The sequence below is a fragment of the Phodopus roborovskii genome, unplaced genomic scaffold, assembly GCF_943737965.1.
Source record: "Phodopus roborovskii unplaced genomic scaffold, PHOROB, whole genome shotgun sequence".
Taxonomy (NCBI): Eukaryota; Metazoa; Chordata; class Mammalia; order Rodentia; family Cricetidae; genus Phodopus; species Phodopus roborovskii.
In genome coordinates, this window is record NW_026126611.1 from 9,264,850 (window position 1) to 9,284,326 (window position 19,477).

Here is a 19,477-nt window from a genome sequence, read left to right on the forward strand (position 1 = left end):
GTCATGTAATGTAAGGTTACTGCCTACTCATGGATTCACTCATGGATCATTCCTCGTGATGAGACATATGTCAAATTGTCACTTGGATAGCCTGACATAAGAGCTGAATTTCTATAAAAGCACATTTCTGTATACTTACACACAAAGAGAAAAATCTGTCCCCAAATGTTTCTTTGTGGAGCTTATTAAATATACACCTTCCTTTTGTCATTTAGCCAGGGGCCCTTCATCATTTACAGTGACCTGTGGTGGATACAGAAGTAGGGACGGGCTGGGGGCAGTGACCTACACTGTCCCTTTGAGTGAACTGCAATGGTCCTCCTCTTCTAGCGTGTAAGAGTCCACCAGGGGCTTGGCAAATAGAGTGTGAACTGATTTTAGACTCTGCCCGCCTGTTGGTCAGGTTGACCTTGTACAATAAGCACACAGGACCGTGCGAGGTGACATGACAAAATGCGTAAACTTAAATTGCGTCCTAGGACAGACACCGACAACCAGAGGAGGAAGACCTCGGCTTTGCCAGGAAGCGTGGGCAATGAAGCCAGCTTCCTCGGAGAAGATATTTGACTGACGCACGATGAAGTATGGGTAAAGCAACAGATGGAGAAGGAGAGTGAGAGCTGAAGGAGCAGAAGGCTGCTGGCTTTTAGATAATGGCCTGGAAATGACAAGCTGTGGTGTGAAGCTTCTGGAGTATGCCTGCACTCCTGAGAGGGAAGAGAGGAGGAGGAGGGAGCAAAGGAGAGCAGGGCCTCATGGGCAAGGACCTGGCATGGTTCGGGGCCTGCCTGTTTAACTTGTGCCAGGCTTTTACTCTGCAGCTCTGGCTAATCTTGAACTCACGGAGACTTGCTTGCTTCCATTGCCTCCCAAGTGCTGGGATCTGGAATTAAAGGCGTGTGCCACACAGGTGGGCGTTCCTGTTAGTGTTTTCAGGTTTGGTTTTGCTATGGAGCCCAGGCAGGGCTCCTTGCCTCTGCTTCCTGAGTACTGGGACTACAGGAACGCCACACACTGTGGGTTAGAGGCGGAGACTTGGGCCCTGTGGGAGCTTGCTTGGCTACAGAAACAAACTCTTCATTTGTTTGTTTTACATTTACTCACCAAAAAGACCCTCACAAACCCTAAAGCAACAGTTTCCATTTTCCTTTCAACCTAGCAGGGCAAAATCCAATGATATGGAAATGACCTCTTTGAATCCATCTTAATATTGGACTTTTTTTTTGACATAAGCTTCTGTTTAAAAAACAATTTTCTTTTTTTATTTGTGTGTGTGTGTGTGTGCACGTGTGTGTGCGTGTAGGAGGTCTGAGGGACATCAGGTCATCTAAAGCTGGAGTTACAAACAGTTGCGAGCTGCCTGATGTGGATTCTGGGATCGAACTTGGGTCCTTTGCAAGAACAGTATGTGCTCCTAACCACAAAGCCACCTCTCCAACTGTCCCCCTTTCTGCACGTGCGCCTCCCCTCCCCCCCCCTTTCCCCACACACACTTTTTCTGGAAGGGGGCTTGGCCTCGAACTCGAGAGATCTGCTGCAATGCAATTAAATGCATGCACCACCACACCTGGCTAAAACTACAACTCAAAGTATTCTTAAAAATGTACAGACTGTCAGGCAAAGTAGCTGAAAGGGCACATGTGCACTAGAAAGTACCGGCTCTGCAAACGTTTAAGAGGAGCAGGTGGCACTCTTTACACGCCCAACACATGATCCGCACCTGGATGAAACTTGGAAGGCATTCCAAAAAAAGCTCTTAGAGACATCCTATTTTCAATCTTCAATTGGAGACGTCAGGTGTTATTAGTTAAATGAGAATTTGGGAAACAGAAGGTAGAAGGTGTGAATTGCCCCCAGAAGAGAACCTCGGACTTTCGCACCTGGACGGTAAACTTGTAGATCACACCAAGTTTGCCTGGGACTGTCACCTAGCGGCCTCTCTCTTCCAGCAGCTGCAGAGAACGAATAGCCGGAAAACCTCCCCTGAATGGAATTATCTTCGCGATCAAGCAACTTCCCCCACCCATAATATAAAGTTACCCTATTTTTTTTTCTTTTCTTTTCTTTTTTTTAGTAAGGAGAGCCATGGAAGCACATCCATATTAAGTTTCCGGTCTCCGAGATAAAAAAAAAAAAAAAAAAAACCCTCGCGGAATCCTACTCGCATCCTTTGCTGCTGGAAGAATGGGCCCTTTTCTTCCCGAACTGTTTGTGGTAAATACGATCCATCAGGGACACAATGTTGTCGGCTTTCACAGAAACTTGGCACGCCGGCCGGCTGGGGAGCCGTGCTGGTCTGGGTGGTCGCAGGCTGAGCGATCTTCGGTCCCCTCCCGGATGACCAAGCCCGGGATGCTGCGCCCTTCTCCCCGGGGCGCAAAGAGCAGTATGGAGATGAACGGCGCCGCCACCTCCAAACCTCCAAACCTGGATGACACGGCTGGACCCTGATGTGTCCGGGCCGCGCGTGGGGGCGGGGCAGGACCTCGCAGCCGAGTCTTTTTGGAAGGGATCGTAACCCCCCCCCCCCCAGTCAGGCTGGACGCCAGAGAACGCGAAGGTTCTGAGAGCTGCCACCCTCCCGGAGCTAAGTGTCCCCTCCGCGCCCCTGGTCCCCTCCGAAGCCGGCGGGGAGAAGGGGCGAGGCTGGCCCACTGGTGAAGGTTGGGGCAGTGCTGCGGGACGCCCCGCGGCGGGGAACCCACAGGAGACGCCCCGGCCACGCAGCGGCGCCCTCGCCCGCGTCCCCGCCCGCGGTGCCCTTACCTCGGTCCCAGTCCCGGCACGGAGAAGGTTTCGAGCCCCGCTCTGCGCCCCTGAGCGAGGCCCCGCGGGGGACACGGGCGCGCACTCGGGGAAGTTTCGGCCGTCACTTTGTTCTCAGCTCGCTGAGCCTGCGAAGGTCAAGGCTGCCCCAAGTCCGCTCAGCTGCAGCGAGGCCAGATTCGCGGCCACACCTTTCTACGCGCCGCTTGGCCCGGCCCGGCCCGGCCCGCCCAGCCCGGACACGCCCAGGACACGCCCCGCCCCGCAGGGACACGCCCCCTTCCCCCGGCTGGGACCCCCTTCGCCTGCTGGTCTGGCTCGGTCTGCACATTATGTCCCCAGTAACCAAAAAAAAAAAAACCTCACAACTTGGAGTCCGCCAGCCAGCCAGTCGCTGTGGCCCAGACCGCAAACTGCGAAGCACGAGCGGTTCTGCCCCTGCCCCCAGAGTGTGCAGCAAAGACGTTTTCTCGGGTACCACCCAGAAGAAATCAGAAGCGAAGGGCTCCGCGGTAGCAAAGGCCACCCATCTTCTTCTCTTCGGAGAGATGCTGGGCGTGACAGCTGTGAAAGGCTGTGTTGAGTTGGGCCACCCACAGTCCTGCAGCGCTTATTAGGCAAACCTGAGTGAGCTTGCTGAGCCCACGTGAGGGGAAGGTACCTGGCATGCTGGGACCACCATCCTCCACGGAGGCTGGAAGTCTCCACATCAGGGAGCAGAGGAAAGGGAATATGAATGTGCTCGGCGGTGTGGAGGAAACTCTCTCCCTGGAGAGACGTCTAACCCAAGTGAGACTCCACCAAAGTCCAGCCTGGGGAGCCAAGTAGTTTATTGGGCTCACTTACAGAGGGTGAGTGGGGGGGACCCCAAAGCAGTCACCCCAAGCATGCACTGCTCAAGTACGCATAGCTATTTAGTGGAACCACCCTCAGTTAACCTTCCGTAGTCTATATAATCTGACACTTCTCAAGACTAAGTCCACGAACTATCTGGAAGCTGCTGGAAGTAGTGGCTGGAATCTCAAGTGAGGGTTCAAAGACCCTCTCCACCCACTCCTGTAAGGGAACATCAACAGTCAACAGGCCTGATCTGGGGGGGGGGGGGTCACGGATGCTCTGTTACTATGTTCCCCCAAGCTATAAGTACCAATATGTGTGTGTGTGTGTGTGTGTGTGTGTGTGTGTGTGTGTGTGTGTGTGTGTAGAGATGCCTCAGTGGTTAAAAACATTTGTTTTTGCAGAGAGTCAGGTTTCCATTCATTCCCAGCACTGACATAGTAGGTCACAGCCATTTATAACATCACATACAGGGAATTCCAACGCCCTCCTCTGGCCTCAGAGGACACCAGGCGTGCATAAGGGCAATCACTCACACACACATACACACACACGAAATAAATATATTGTTGTGAAGTATTACTTTAACTAGGCAAAGATGTGTTCATTTGTTTGTGCTGCATTTGTTTAACAATGTAAAGATGAGTTGCTTTGCCTGCCTAAGGCACCTGATTGGTCTAATGAAAAGCTGGAACAGCCAATAACTAGGCAGTAGAGGGCAGAGCTGGTGGGCAGAGAGAATAAGGAGGAGGAGGGATCCAGAGAGGAAGGAGAGAGGGGGAGATACCTCCAGCCAGCCAGCCAGACATAGAGTAGGACGTGCACAGTGAAAGAAAGGCGAAAAGCCCCGAGGCAAAACATGGATGAAGAGAAACAGGTTAATTTAAAAGAGATAGAGGAACAAGCATAAGATAAGGTTGAGCATTCATAATTCATAATAAGTCAATAAGTCTTTGTGTCATGATTTGGGAGACATATATATATATATGTCAATCAAACTTAGAACAGTGCCTATAACCCAAATGCTTCCAAGCACTTTCTTGACGGGCAGGTGTGCTAGGGTTTTTTGTTTGATTGTTTGTTTGTTTGTTTGTTTTTTGTTCTTGATGGGGCAGGTGTTCCAGTTTTTTTGTTGCTGTGACCCAATACATGACAGGAAGCAGTTTTTAAGATAGGACGGGTTTATTTGTGGTCATGGTTTGAAGGTGTAGTCTGTCATGTTCAGGGGCACAGTGGTCCTGTTCTTGGATTAGCATGAGCCAGGAAGCAGAGATCTAGAAATGATGGCTGTCTTCCAGGTTCTCCTTTTTCCTGTTTGTTCAATCTTGGCCCCCGTTGGTGGGATGGTGCCATGATCAAGGTGGGTCTTCCCACTTCAGTCTCTCTGGAAGCACTCTCACAGACACACCCACAGGTGGGTCTTCTAGAAGATTCTATATCTTCTAGCTAGTCTCACTAACAACAAAGACTGACTATCACTCCACGTAACCAGTCTGGGCACAATCTCATCCATGCACAGCAACCTGGGTCTGATAAAGAGAGAGAAGCCACAGAGAAATTTAAATTAGTATGAAGTGCTCGCCTCAGTGAGGCTTCCAGTCAGGAGAACTGACTAATAAGAAGGAAAACCAGAAGAAAATAGAACTAGCAGGTGCCAGGACCCAACCAGCAGGGGAGAGATGTCCTCAGAACTCCAGAGCTAGAGAGGGTCCTGTTGGGACAGTCACATTTGAGCTGAGTTCTGAAGGGATGGCTGAGAAGCAGATCTGTCTAGATAGAGGACCCTGAGGATCTCCGGTGTGGAAGAAACAACTAAGGCACTCTGAAGGAGAGGACTCTGTTCAGAATTACAGGAGATAAAGACAGAGAAGTTTGCAAAAGCCAGCCACAAGTGGACATAGAGATGTGAAGGACTTGGGACATTAATTCATCAACAAATGACATCCTGGAAAGGGGGTTTAAGTGCCAATAGGCTGCCAGTTGGAGGGTACATTCAAGAAGAATCTACTTGGGAGACTAGACCACGCCAGTGCTGAGGGCTCAAAGTTCAAGGAGGCTGGCTTTCTAACATTGCTGCTCTGACATCTCTTACAGACCATTATGCTTAACTTACACAGATCCTAGGAAAGGGGTCCCAGCCAATGCACTCTCTCATCTCCAGTAACTCAGAACAATTTCTGACACATACCGTGTACCTAGAAATATTTGCAGAATTAATTCTGTCAAGCATGGTGGTATGAATCCATAATCCAAGTACTTGAGACAGGTGGGTAGAATGTCTGAAGCCAGCCTGGGCTACATTAGCAAGACTCTATTGAGAGGAATGGAGAGAGAAGAGAGAGAACACAAACAGAGGAGCAAATTAAAAGAAGAAAAGAAAGAAAAACCTTTGCATTGCTGTTCAGTATTTTGTTGGGCTCTTTGTTGGACACAGGACATTGGGCCAATAATACAAAATCCTTCCCTGACTTCCCCACAAAGAGTTTCTTTAGAATACTCTTCTCCCTTTTGGAAGGTCAAGTGATAGTATTTTCATTGCATTCCTCTTTTTCACAGCACCTGAAACGACCTTCTGCCATGTAAACCCTCAGCCTCACGCCACACACACACACACACACACACACACACACACACAGTTGTAAACCCATAGAAAATGACTGAGTTGAATGCCTTTTTCCTGGGAGCTCAGATGTAGTCTGATAGCCTGTTTGTGGAAGACACCAGGATCCCCACCCCCACAGCCAGCTCCTCCTACTAAGCTACATTTTTCCAGGACTGATGTGGGTAAAGGTGATTGCTGCCAAGCCCGACGGCCAGAGTTCAAGCCCCAAGACTCATATTGTAGAGAACTCCAAGAATTCCCCAAGCTTCCCCACACAGACACATACACTAAGTCAATCATCAACCAATGTTTAAAGAACACTCACAGACTAACATGCAGCCTCCCTTCCAGGACCCCAGGAAGTGGGCAACAGCTGTACTGACTCCAGTCCAGCCATGTGCCCGGCATAGCTGGGCAGCTCTGCCCTTGGGATCCAGCTGACTCTGCAGAAGTTGAGATTTCTGAAGGGCAGGCTCTCCCTTCTGCCAAATGCAAAGGGTCCTCTCTTGGCAGCCTGGGCAGGTTGCTTGACACTGTTTCCAGACCCTACAAGAAAGAAAAGATGAAGGCTTGGTTGGAGGCCCAAAGTAGTTGATTTTAGGTCCATGTCTTTTCTGCCTTCCCATGCCTTCAAACTACGTGTGTGCGCGCGCACGCACACGCGTGCGTGCCTCTGTGTGTCTGTCTGTTGTATAGTTGGGTGGTATGGCCAGGTGCTTGAGAACATGGAGAAGGGTTCTCTTTTTGTTCTGTGGGACTTCTTTTACCAGTTTCCCTTCAGCTGACAAGGCAGTGGAATCCCGTTTATACATCCTTCGGAGGCTACTGAAAACAACAAAAGCATCTTATGGTATAACCACACATGAAGAAAGGCATGCCTGCAACAGTGTGACTCTATTGTCTACAAGCGCTATGCTCATAAACTATCCAACCACACACACACACACACACACACACACACACACACACACACACACACAGCTCAAATACATTTATTATTTGTATTAGGCTGTATTCATAGCTATTTCAGGCTACAGGTTGAACACACCTGAGGTGCTCAGCCATTCATAGCTCAGAGTCCAACTTTTTAACCTTATCAGAGAATCTTCTCTAGCCAGGGCCAGTACCATCCCTACCCCATCTGAAGAAGAAACAGCAGACCTCAGGGGTCCCTAGGGAAAAGCATGTCATTCTTAAATTGCAGGTGGCTGGAGCTTTTTGTTTGGCTTTGGATTTTATTTGTTTGTTTGTTCGTTTTGTTTTGTTTTGCAAGACACAGTTTCTCTGGTTAACAGCCCTGCCTGTCCTGGAATTCACTCTGTAGACCAGGCTGGTCTTGAACTCACAGAGCTCTGCTTGCCTCTGCCTCTGGAGTGCTGGGATTAAAGGCATGCGCCACCACAGCCCAGCTATTTGGGTTCGTGAGACAGGGTCTCATTATTTAGGCTAGGCTGACATAGCACTCAATATGTAGCCCAGGTTGGACTTGAACTCATGATCCTCTTGCCTCTGCCTTCAGAGTGCCAGGATTATAAGGGTGCATTGGTGAGTTTATGAGTAGGTTTTGAATGGAGCAATATGAATTGCCCATTTATCAGCCTGGCTCTTGGGATGTCCAGATACAGACAGACTGAATTACACAGAGAGATTTAAACTAGGATTCTTCATCCTCCGAAGTGAAATCCTAGAAAAGGTTACCTACACTACTGACTGTCTAAATGAATGAAACTCATACTAAGTGTATTGCATTTCTAATAATGCATACAATTAGACAGATAAACCAATTTAAAATGTAAAACTTAATATTCCCCATATCAAAACTCAATATATTAATAGCTGGGCTGGGACTATAACTAGCTGGACCAGCTGAGATATCCACCTTCATGGACTGAACAACTCCTGGATTCTTGGATTTCTATTGGTAGAGAGCCATTATTATACTAGCTAGACCACAGCCTGTAAGTCATTCTAATAAACCCCATATATATATATATATATACACACACATATATATGCATATGATATATATATGCTATTGTAATAAATCCCACATATATTTATGTATATGGGATATATACATATATGCTTTTGTAATAAATTCCATATATATGTATGCACATGGAATATAGATGTGTTCTATTATAATAAATCCTTTGTATATACATATATAAGCCATTCTAATAAATCCCATATATATATATGTACATGGGAGATATATACTACACATCTATAAATGCGATTGTAATAAATCCCACATATATGTATGTGTTTGGATATATATGCTATTCTAATAAATCCTATATATACATATATGTAAGCCATACTAATAAATTTCATATATACATATAGGTTTATTAGAATGGCACACATACACATATATATCCCCTACACACACACACACACACACACACTGTCAGTTCTGTTTCTCAAGTGAACTCTACCTAGTACACCTTTCCTCTTAACTTTTCCTTTACATCCCTGAAACCTGCTCTTCCAATTTGTAGGTTCCATGGAGCTTGGATTTGCACTTCTGGAAGCCTTCTCTGGTTGGACTCCCCTCAAGTCCCTCTGACTCCCTCCTGATCCTCTCTTAAGATCAGTCATGACCACCTGGCCCCGGCAGTGTAGCCTTCCAGGCTTTTCACTGTAGACATGTTGCTTCTTTTTGGTGAAGGTTCTGGGGCTTAGACCTCACATTTCTAGATGCTGACAAGGGAGGGAAACAGGCTTCTGATCAGTTGAGTTGCACTTGACGTTGAGTGTTGTTGGCACGGGGCCATCTAGTAGACGAATGGGATCTTCAGAGAGGTAGTAGTTTTTAAAATCGTACTATCTACAAAGTGGACTTGAGTGACAGTGTGCTGCGCCCGCGTGGCCAGGGTACCGACCTGGCAGAGGGTATCAGGATTGAAACACTTAACAGAAGAGGAAGCTGCTGCCATTTGTTACAGAGAGTAATGGGCTTATATGCCCAAGCCAGGGGATGGGCTAAGCATAGGAGGAAATCATGCACCGCCCACACCTGTGGTCAAGGCACGGGCACTGCACACCGGAAAGTTATGAGAACAACCGTGTTTGATCAACCTTGAGAGCACCGGAGTTCTACGGCTGGGTGGGGAGGAAGAGAGCTGTAAGGGACAAGTGCTTACATTCCCTAACAACAGTGTTGGAATTGGCAGCTTTTATCTGTGCAGGAGAGTTACTGAACCTGTTCAGGAGTGATAGTGAGTGGATGGACAGATGGACAGATGAAAGTCCTCCAAAAGTGTTAGAGTTTGGAGAGAACATATAATTTGGAAACTTGAGTTTCAAGGGTAAGGATTTAAAGGAGTTAAAGCTAAACTTGCCCTAATTTTATATAATTGCCTATTTCTTTTTAATACAATTTAAGAGGAAGAAAAAACCTAGGGTATCAAATAATGAACATATCAGCATGCCAGTACATATAGACTTTTGTGACTTATTAAAAGACTAAGGCTATTACACTTATTTTTCCTTTTGGGGTGTGTGTGTGTGTGTGTGTGTGTGTGTGTGTGTTTTATCTTTTTTGGGGGGGCACAAGGCTCCTGTAGCTCAGGCTGGCCTGCAACTTGCTACAGAGTAAGGATGACCTTAAATTTCTAAGCCTCTTACCTTCTGAGTGCTAGGATTACAGGTATGCAACACCATGCCTGTTTAATACATTGTGGGTACAGAGCCCGATATTTCATGCATGCGACGCAATCCTAAGCTACATCTCCAGTCCTGCCCAGCCAGCCTCCATTTAAATATTATACCTTCACACATAATGTAAACACATATTGAATTCACTGATGCAAGGATTAAGGACTTGTAATGTTTTCAGTTTGGACAATAACACCTTGAACAATAACCTTGGTATAGCTACTTGTTTTTTACCCAAAGTATCCAATTTTACATAAGCCACAAAAACTAAAAATCTAATGGAGACTTTTTTAAGTTAGACGCTTTCCTATGGGACTGGCTGAAAGGTACGATTGTTTCATGCCTTGTAAACAACAGTGTAGTCTTTTGAATTAGAATGGCCCTAATAAGTACATCTGTTTGAATGCTTGGCTCACAGTTGTTGGAACTCTCTGGGAAGGATTAGGAGGTGTGGCCTTGTTGGAGGAGATGCGTCACTGGAAGTGGACTCTGATGTTTCAAATGCCCAAGCCATTCCCAGCTGGTAATGTCTGTCTCTGTCTCTGTCAGTCTGTCCGTCTGTCTCTCTTTCTCTCCCTCTCTGCCTCCAACTTGTGGATCAGGATTTATAGCTCTCTTCTGGCCGTGGTCATGAACTCACCCTCTGAAACTGTAAGCAAGTCTCCAATTAAATGGTTTCTTGTATAGGTCACCTTGGCCATAGCATCTCTCCACAGCAATAGAACAGTAACTAGGGCAGACAGTTTTAAAGAGAAAAGGCAAGAAAATGTAGTTAATAGCTAGCTCCTTACATCCCTCAAATGACCCCCTCCCTTCTCATTTCCACCTCTACCTCGGATCCCAGAACGCAAGTTGGTGCTGTGCTTGTATGTTTGGTAAGATTTCCACGTGATTTTAGAACCAAGAGTCTTGGCAAACATATCCCCCCACATGGAATCCCCTACTAAAGACAGACGGCCCACTTTCAACAAATAAGCCACTCTGGGAGGGATGAAAGGAACACTCAGGACATCGTACTCAGCCAGCAGTGGCACCAAGGAAATATTAACCCCACCAAGAAGTCATCAGAAAGTACTTAAGAAAACTTAGTTTGAAGTTTCGTTTTGTTATATTACATTTGGCTTGGTTTTATTTGACTTGGGGTGTCACGTAGCTCAGGCTGGCCTCTAAGTCACTAGTATAACTGAAGATGTCCATGAACTTCTAATCCTCCTATCTCTGCATTTTCTTTTCCTTAAGACAGGGTCTCATGTAGCCCAGGTTGGCCTCAAACTCATTATGTAGCCAACATGGCCTTGAACTCCTGATTCTCCAGCCTCTAACTCCCCCACCTGTGTGCTGATGTCTGGGATGGGCTGTACCACCCTGATGGCATGTACATGGTATCCATGCACCACCAGGGATAGAACCTAGAGCTCCTGTCTCCTAGCCCGACATTCTACTCAACTGAGCTCCATCTCCAGCCCAAAACTTTGCTGAAACACATTTTTCTTTGTTTTGCTTTTTTTTTTTTTTTTTTTTTTTAAGAAACTGGGTTTCACTCCGTTACTGAGGCTGGCTCCTGACTCTTTGGCTTCAGCCCTGGCCTCCTAAACCGCTTGGGACCATATACATATGCCACCACACCCAGCGCAAGTAGAGTTTTCCATAACAAGAAGTGTTTATTTTTATTTCCTTAGGTGCTGCTGATGGAGCAACTCAGCAAACATTCTATGGCTGAGCCACACACCCAGCCAGGAGGGACAGCAGATTGGAAAGGAGTCCTACAGGGACCTGAGATGCCACCACTCAAGCTCCTGTTCCTAGAGTTCCCTGACAGTCAGTCAGTCCTGCTCAGAGGCTGTGCTCTAGGCATACCCACTCGATCAGGGCACTGAGGATAGGCCAAGTTCACTCAGTGGAGAGGGAAGCCCGGGGAGAAGTCCCTCTGCTTCCCAGTGGAAGGAGATAGCATCAGTTGATAACAGAAGTACATAGGGCGCACCCAGCATAGAGGACAAATGGCTCACTGTTAGCCTGAGGACCTACCGGCTTGTGCTAAGAATAAGGAAGTGAACAATTGAAGAAGCAGAAGACTGGGGGTCAAAGTAACCCCACAACCCCAACATCTCTTCTTCACCCATGCCGTCTGCATAATATGGTCCCATTTTGCTTTTACTTTCCCATTCAATATTTTTATCAGTACAAAAGCAGTAGTGCGGGCTGAGGCTGAAGCTCGGTTACTAGAGTGCTTGCCTAGGATGCATGAAGTCCTAGGTTCAATCCCCACTATTACCTGTACTCCCAGCACTCAGGAAGTAGAGGCGGGAGGATCAGGAATTCAGGGTCATCCTTGGCTACACAGAAAGTCTAAGGCTAACCTAGTCTATGTGAAACTGTCTCAAAGAAAAAAAAAAGATAGCCAAGATTCCCAAGTTAATTATCACTGTGACTACATGGATGTTAATTAACTTGGCTGTAGATGATTATGAGGATCTAGCCAAAGGCCAAATGGACAAGCTCTCTCTGGCCTTCTTGGGTCCATCCTCCATGCCTCCTTTAGATCCCAGGCAAGAAATCATGAAATAGGAGCTGGAGAGATGGCTCAGGAACTAAGAGCACTGGTTATAACTCCAGAGGTCCTGAGTTCAATTCCCAGCAACCACACGATGGCTCACAGGCATCTATAATAGGATCTGAAGCCCTCTTCTGACCTGCAGAACATTCATACAAAAAAAAGTATAAATAAATGAATAAATTTTAAAAAAAGAAATCATGAAATAAACTGCTTCAAGCTTTAGCTGGGGATCTGTAGGACAGGGACTTATCGGTGTTTTAGTTTGAAAAATTGACAATCCCCTAGAGTACCATAGGAAGGAAGCTGACCACGGGAATCTCAGGCCCACTCAGAAGCTATGAATGCTAGTTGATGAAGGATTTTCATACCCAGAGGGCAGACAGAACCATACCTAGAGGATAGACAGACAGACAGACCCTGATAATGACTGTTCACAAAGGAAGCCACTCACAGCACAGGGTAATTTCAGCCTCTCTCTTCCCAGAGGGACCTTGGCCTGAGAATTTTTTTTTTTTTCTTCTGCAAAGTATATTTTATGCACCTGTTTCCTAGGTTAGTATAAATCCTGTCTCAAGCCAGGTTCAGCTAGTTTAACCAAACCAGAACTAGTTTTGCAAATGGCTCCAAACCCTTCCAGGTGTCTGAGGCAAATGGTGCCTGAGTGGATGTCAGCTTGGGGAGTCCACAAATGGAGAGAGGCAAGTCACCACACTGTGTGAAGGGGGGGGGGGTCCCATAAGTCAAAAGGTGACATGGGTTAGCCTCGTAAGGAAAACTCAAGTACAAATCCCACGCTTAATACAAATTATGACTGTGGGCCTAGAAATGTAATTGTCCTTTCCCATGACTTGCCAGTCTGTTTACAATTAGTAGACTGACCTGTCTGCTAGGGCTTCCAGAATAAAAGATAGCCAACAATAGGAACATATTACCCCACAGCTCTGGAAGCTAGAGGTGTGACACCTGGGTACCGCCTTTGCCTTGGCTGAGGTTCCAGGGGGCAGCCTGGGCCGTGCATTTCTCTTGGCCTCTGGTAATTTCAGCTGACCCTTGGTGTTCTGTGGATGGTAAACAATCTCTCTGGTCTCTGCCTCTGTAGTCACGAGATGTTCTTCTGTCTACATGCTCTGTGCAAGCCCCATATCCCATAGCTCTACTCCGGGCCCTGTCTTGTTGCGACACTCCTGATAGATAATTCACAGTCCCTGTCACTCTCCCACACTCCTCTCCTCTCCAGGTGGAATGAGACGCGGGGTAGATGATACATTCTTCTTTTGATTTTCATCTGTTTGCTTTGAAGCAAGGTCTAGCTCTGAACTTCTCCTCCTTCTGTTTCCCTAGTGATGAGATTACAGGCATATGCCACCAGACCAAGCTCTTCTTTTTTCTCTATTAAAAAAAAAAATCCTCTGCTAGATGGGGGCTTTCCAAAGAGACCCAAAACCTTATACAACCAACCCTAAAACTCATGTTTTGATACCTCCAAATGTTTTTTCCCCTGATCTTGTGTCCCCATTCCTATCAACAAGGCCTAATTAGGAGTCACAGGGCAAAAGCCAAAATGGCAACCATCTAATCTCTTTTTGTCCCTGTTCCCAGCTTCACCTTAGTCCCAGCCTTGAAAATGAGTTCATCTTGGTGTGTACCCAGAGAACAGCATGGCTTTCCCTTGAAATGCCCTGAACGACATTCTCAAGATAGAAGATCAGCTTCTATTAGTCCCATCTTTATGATATTACAAATAGGAAATATGACTGAAATATTATCTATGCACATAGCATAGGCTTGCAGACTATTAAAGAGCTGCCCAGGCTCTGAGATGAGGAAACGAAAGGCTGAAGAGGGTCTCCAGCCTTCAGCTTCTGTTTCTCAAAGGCATCTGCCAACTATGATGTTCCAAGATAGTCAGAGAAACAATGTCTCCACCAACTACATCCAATAAAGGTCTGGCCTGGGAATAGAGCTGTGAGGAAACAATTAATTAAAAAATAAACAGTTGCAGTTAGAGTAGAGCAGCAGCCACTGTTACCAAGAAGACATCCAAACAGCTAATGCACACAAAAGCCACTCAGACTGGGGGCTGGAGAGATGCCTCCTGGTAAGGCCCGCAAAAGGGATCGCAGACAGAAGGCCCCGGGAGGTGTGATTTATAGCATTCCAGCTCCAGCTAATCTCCAAGCTTCTCTTGGGGTGCTTACACACGAGTCTTCATTAATTCCTACTGCAGTCAATCAACAAAGGAATTAGTACCCTGAAGACTTTTAGGATTCACAGTGTTCTTTTTATTCGGCCTGGAAAACACTAAGACAGCAAATTCCTCCTCAGTGCCCAGCCCAAGGCTCGGGGCCATCACTCCAGATCTGACCCTTCTACACCTTCAACCCTGTTGTGTTTGTACAGCTCATGTGCTGCCTAGAAACCTCTGGGTGTTGGCAGCTGCTCTTTGACACCAGGTCCCATCCTGCCAGAGAGGCAGGTTCCATGCCTTGCCTTCCGTTTCTTCCTTATTTTCATGCCTTTCACACCGCTGTCTCCTCAGCATAGTCCCTTGAATAATATTGATTGCTCAGAACCATCTGCTTCCAGATGGATAGCAGTAAGTGTTTTCCATCTTAGCCTCCTGAGATGATAAGGTGGGCAGGAAATGAAGCATGGCTTCGTCTTTTCTTTTTATTTACTTATTTTCTGAGTCAGAATCTCACATGGAACAGATCGGCCTTGGACCATCTATGCAGCTGAAGATGACCTTGAACTCCCGGTCCTCCCGAGTGCTGGGAGTAGTACCCTGCACTCAGCTCTTTGATTTTTGCATTTTCATAAAGGGTCTCACTCTGTGGGCAAAGCTGGCCCAGAAGTAATTACCTAGCCCAGGCTAGCTGGAGCTCGCTGCAGACCCCTGCCATAGCCTCCTGAATTCAGGGTTACAGATGAGAGCCACTAGGCCTGGCTTGCTTTAGTTGTTTTAATAGAACACACACGTCAAGTTTGAATTGTTCAAGGATTCATTACCTAAGAGCATCACTGAGTAGGGTGGTTTGTGTGAACTTGACATGCACCCCAGCATGGTTCCTGTTTTAGGTTCTAGACTTTACAGAAAGGAGTCTTGGGACCTCCTGGAAGCTCCAGCCATTTAGTATTGCAGGAAATAACTACTGTCCAAGCCGTGTTTTTAATTTATTTGTACAAAGAAGTCTTTCCTGAAGGCTTCCTCGGTTGTACATTCTTTTATTAAAAGTTTGGCTCACGGGTTCCAAACCTGGGAGCTGAAACATCCTTCTGATAATATTTTTACAAAAACAGTCTGAGGGCGAAAGCCAAAAACCCTCCTTCCCTCCCTGCGCATTTGCAGCTCAGGTCCTACTGGCTTTTATTCATTAACTTCTTGGTGAACACTCAAGAGCCAGGTACAGGTAAGGGCAAGAAAGTTCTAGTCTAGAATAGCATAGGTGGAGGTCTGCTCCTTCTCCAGACTATTGCCAGGAGCTGAGGTGAGGGGACCAATGCCTATATACTTAGCATCCTGCCAGCCATGAGGAAAGCAAACAAGCCCACCCTTGGGGACCAGAGCCATCCACCCCCTTCTCCATCACTCTTGATGGTTTTCATATGGCTATAGTGTGACAGGCCATGGCTCTGTCAGATGTGAGTTGGCATGGTGAGAAAGGCCTTAGGGATGCTTTGCAGACTACACTCCCTCCAAAGCCAGAATCAAAGGGAAACTGGGAAATTCTGTCACATGTAAAATGTTGCATCCTGGTTTTTCTTCCTTCGTTTTCCGACTAACCCAAAACTTTGACGCCTTTGTTTACCTTCTGTTTATTCCTTTGTTTACTTGACAGTGGTGGGGATCAAAACCAGGATCTTAGCCTACTAAGCACATGCTCCTTTGTGATGAGCTGTATCATTAGCCCTGTCACTGTTACTGAATAAAAGGGAAACGAAATAAAAAGTCACTAACTGTGGGAAGAGAGAAACAAGGAAATCGGGTTCTCAGAATGAACACAAGGTAGGCTGGGGGTGTGGCCCAGATGGTAGAGTGAGTGCCTAGACCACAGAAGTCCTGGGGTTCAATGTCCAGAAGAGTATGAACAAGGCGTGGAGATCCGAGCTTGTGATCTCAGCACACGTGGGAGGAAGAGGCGGGAAGATCAGAAGCTGAAGGACATTCTCAGCTACATCGTGAGTTTGAGGCCAAGAGGCGTGAAGAGGCGTGAAGTTCTGAATCAAAACAAAAAATGGAATGAAACAAAACTCAGATAATAGCCATGCTAGGGTGATAGGAGTATTCTAAAAAGCAAGAGGACAGTCGCTGGGTGGTGGTGGCTCATGACTTTAATCCCAGCACTTGGGAGGCAGAGGCAGGTGGATCTCTGGGAGTTCAAGGCCAGTCTGGTTTACAAATCTAGTTCCAGGACAGCCAGAGCTGTCACACAGAGAAACCCTGTCTCTCCCCCCCCCCCCAAAAAAAAAACCCACACAAGAGGACGGCCAGCTTGTATTCAGCTTCTCTGTGAATCTGGGTAGAGGAGACTCAGGAGCCTTTGGGCATGGTACTACATAATATCAGTCAAAATAAATGCATGAGACGCTACCATTCAGAGGCCACCCTTACCTGCACAGAAAATCAGTTAAGGCACCTGTTCTTAGCATTTGCCGCAAGGAAACACAGCACAAGGTCGCCAAGGGGAGCTCTGGGGTGAGATCAAGCAGATGGATATGCTACTCCATCACTTTTAGCTCTATGACTTAGAGCCCAGTACTTGGCCTTCCCAAGGCTTTGGGTGTTTTGTTTTGTTTTTCCATTTGTACAAAGTGGGACAAATACCAATGATTTTGTGTATGTGTGTGTGTGTGTTTCTGTGTGTACTGGGCATTGAATCTAAGACTTCATGTGCCCTATGCAAGCACTCTACCTCTGAACTACATCCTCAGACCTTTTTGTATTTTTACTGAGACAGGGTCTCACTATTTAACTAGGCAGGACTTGAACTTGCTCTGTACCTCAGGCTGCTCTTGAACATGAGCCCCTCCGGTCCCCACCTCCCACATCTCTGGGACTGATGTAAGCACCATCAGGCTGGGTATCATGGGATTATTGGGAAACATCATTACACACATTCACGGCCTTTGTTCATTTCACTGGCCTGTGGCAGGTACACATTTGAAAAAATATTAACAAATAGGCTTTATGTGTCACAATATATATATATACATATACATATATACACACACATATACAAACTATACACACACACACACACATATGGACTGCTGGGAATTTTCAAGGCTTTTAAAGAAGGCAACTTTTTAATATAAAAATAAACTGGCATGCACGGGCTCTTTAAAAAAATGGCATTGCTCAGCGTTGTATCCTGGTGTTCCCCAACTTTTCTTTGCAAGTTAGAAACAGTCATAAAAGTCAAACACGACTGTACCCTCAACACTAACACGTCTCCCCCACATCTGTTTTTATACATCCCCTGGCATCTATTTAGTCTCTCTGCGAATAGCTTCCTTAATTATATGAAATTAGCCATTTACTATGTAGCAGGAGAGAGCAGTCAGGCATTCCGGCGCTGGGGAAGTGTTCTGGAAGGCCTGGGATCAGAAACAGGAAATGCCACAGTCGAGTAATGAGAGCCTGGCCCACTGTGAGTGGCTCTTGTGTGGCGTACACTGGGTTTCCACATCCAGGGAGGCTGGACAAGCAGGGTGTGTCTTCCTCACAGACACAATGAATTGCTCCCAATTCTACAGAACCCTGAAAAATGTTTGGAGCAGCCCCCGCAGACAGTACACCCCCACACCCCCACATAAACACTCCTTCCCCAAATGGCAGCATGGTTTACGTTTAGAGCAGCCCCAGTAGACAGGACATACCCCCCCCCACATCCCTTCCCCAAATGGTAGATCCCGTGGACAGGAGACACCCCCCCCATGGCAGTGTGGTTTAGTTCATCATGAAAGGCTCACTGCAAAATATCCCGATGTTACTTTGTTCCAACAATGGAGCAAAACCCGGCTTCCTGTCTGTTGTTTTCACTTAGTATTTATGACATAGAAGGCTCTTGTGATGTATAAGTGTGTGCAGAAGGCCAGATGGAGTTTCTGAGGCACAAGGGACAAGATGACAGGGAAGCCCACTTCCCATCTGAGGTGCCGAGGGGTAATTTACTCTCCTAGCACTATAGCATGGTGCATTAAAAAAAAAAAAAAAAAAAAAAAAAAAAAAAGGAGCCACCCGCCTAGCATTTCCCCAGGAAAGAAACAAAAACTTACATCTTCTTCATGGAGACCCACCCACAAACTAGAATTAAAAAAAAAATCTATTCAGACTCGCTTGTAGTGGTGCATGCTTGTAATCCTAGCACTGGAGAGGCCGAGGCAGGAGGATTGCCTTTAGTGCAAGGCCAGCCTAAGCTACATAGTTGAGGCCAGCCAGGGCTACAGTGCAAGACCACATCTCGAAAGATAAAACCAACCCAGTCTGGCTGAGGGGTGTGTCTCAAGTCATGGGGGACTTGTGCGGAATATGAAAAACTTTGGATTTGATCCCCAACATGGAAAATGAATGAAAGAAAACCAGAGCACGGCCCATGGATGACAGCTTAGAAAAGGGACCTGTGTTAATAGAGTGGCTTCTTTAAAGTAAAAGTGATTCTGAAGGGAAAGCCAGACATCGGAAGACAGACACAGACTACAACTTGTGAATTCAGGCAGGTGCCTCAGGAGAGTCCTTAACTTGTATTGATGGAACAAGGAGGACATTTTTCTTTCTTTTTCTTCTACGATTTATTTATTTTACGTATATGGTGCTCTATCTACACACAGAGTCGACAAGCCAGAAGAGGAGAGCATCAGTTCTCATTGTAGATGGTTGTGAGCCACCATGTGGTTATCTTGGAATTGAACTCAGGGCCTCTCGAAGAGCTGCCAATGTTCTTAACCACTGAGCCATCTCTCTAGCCGCCAGGGAGGACAATTTTTCTAAATACTTGAACATAGGCTTAAGCATGAGGATGGGGAGAGGGGGGAGGGAGAGAGAGAGAGAG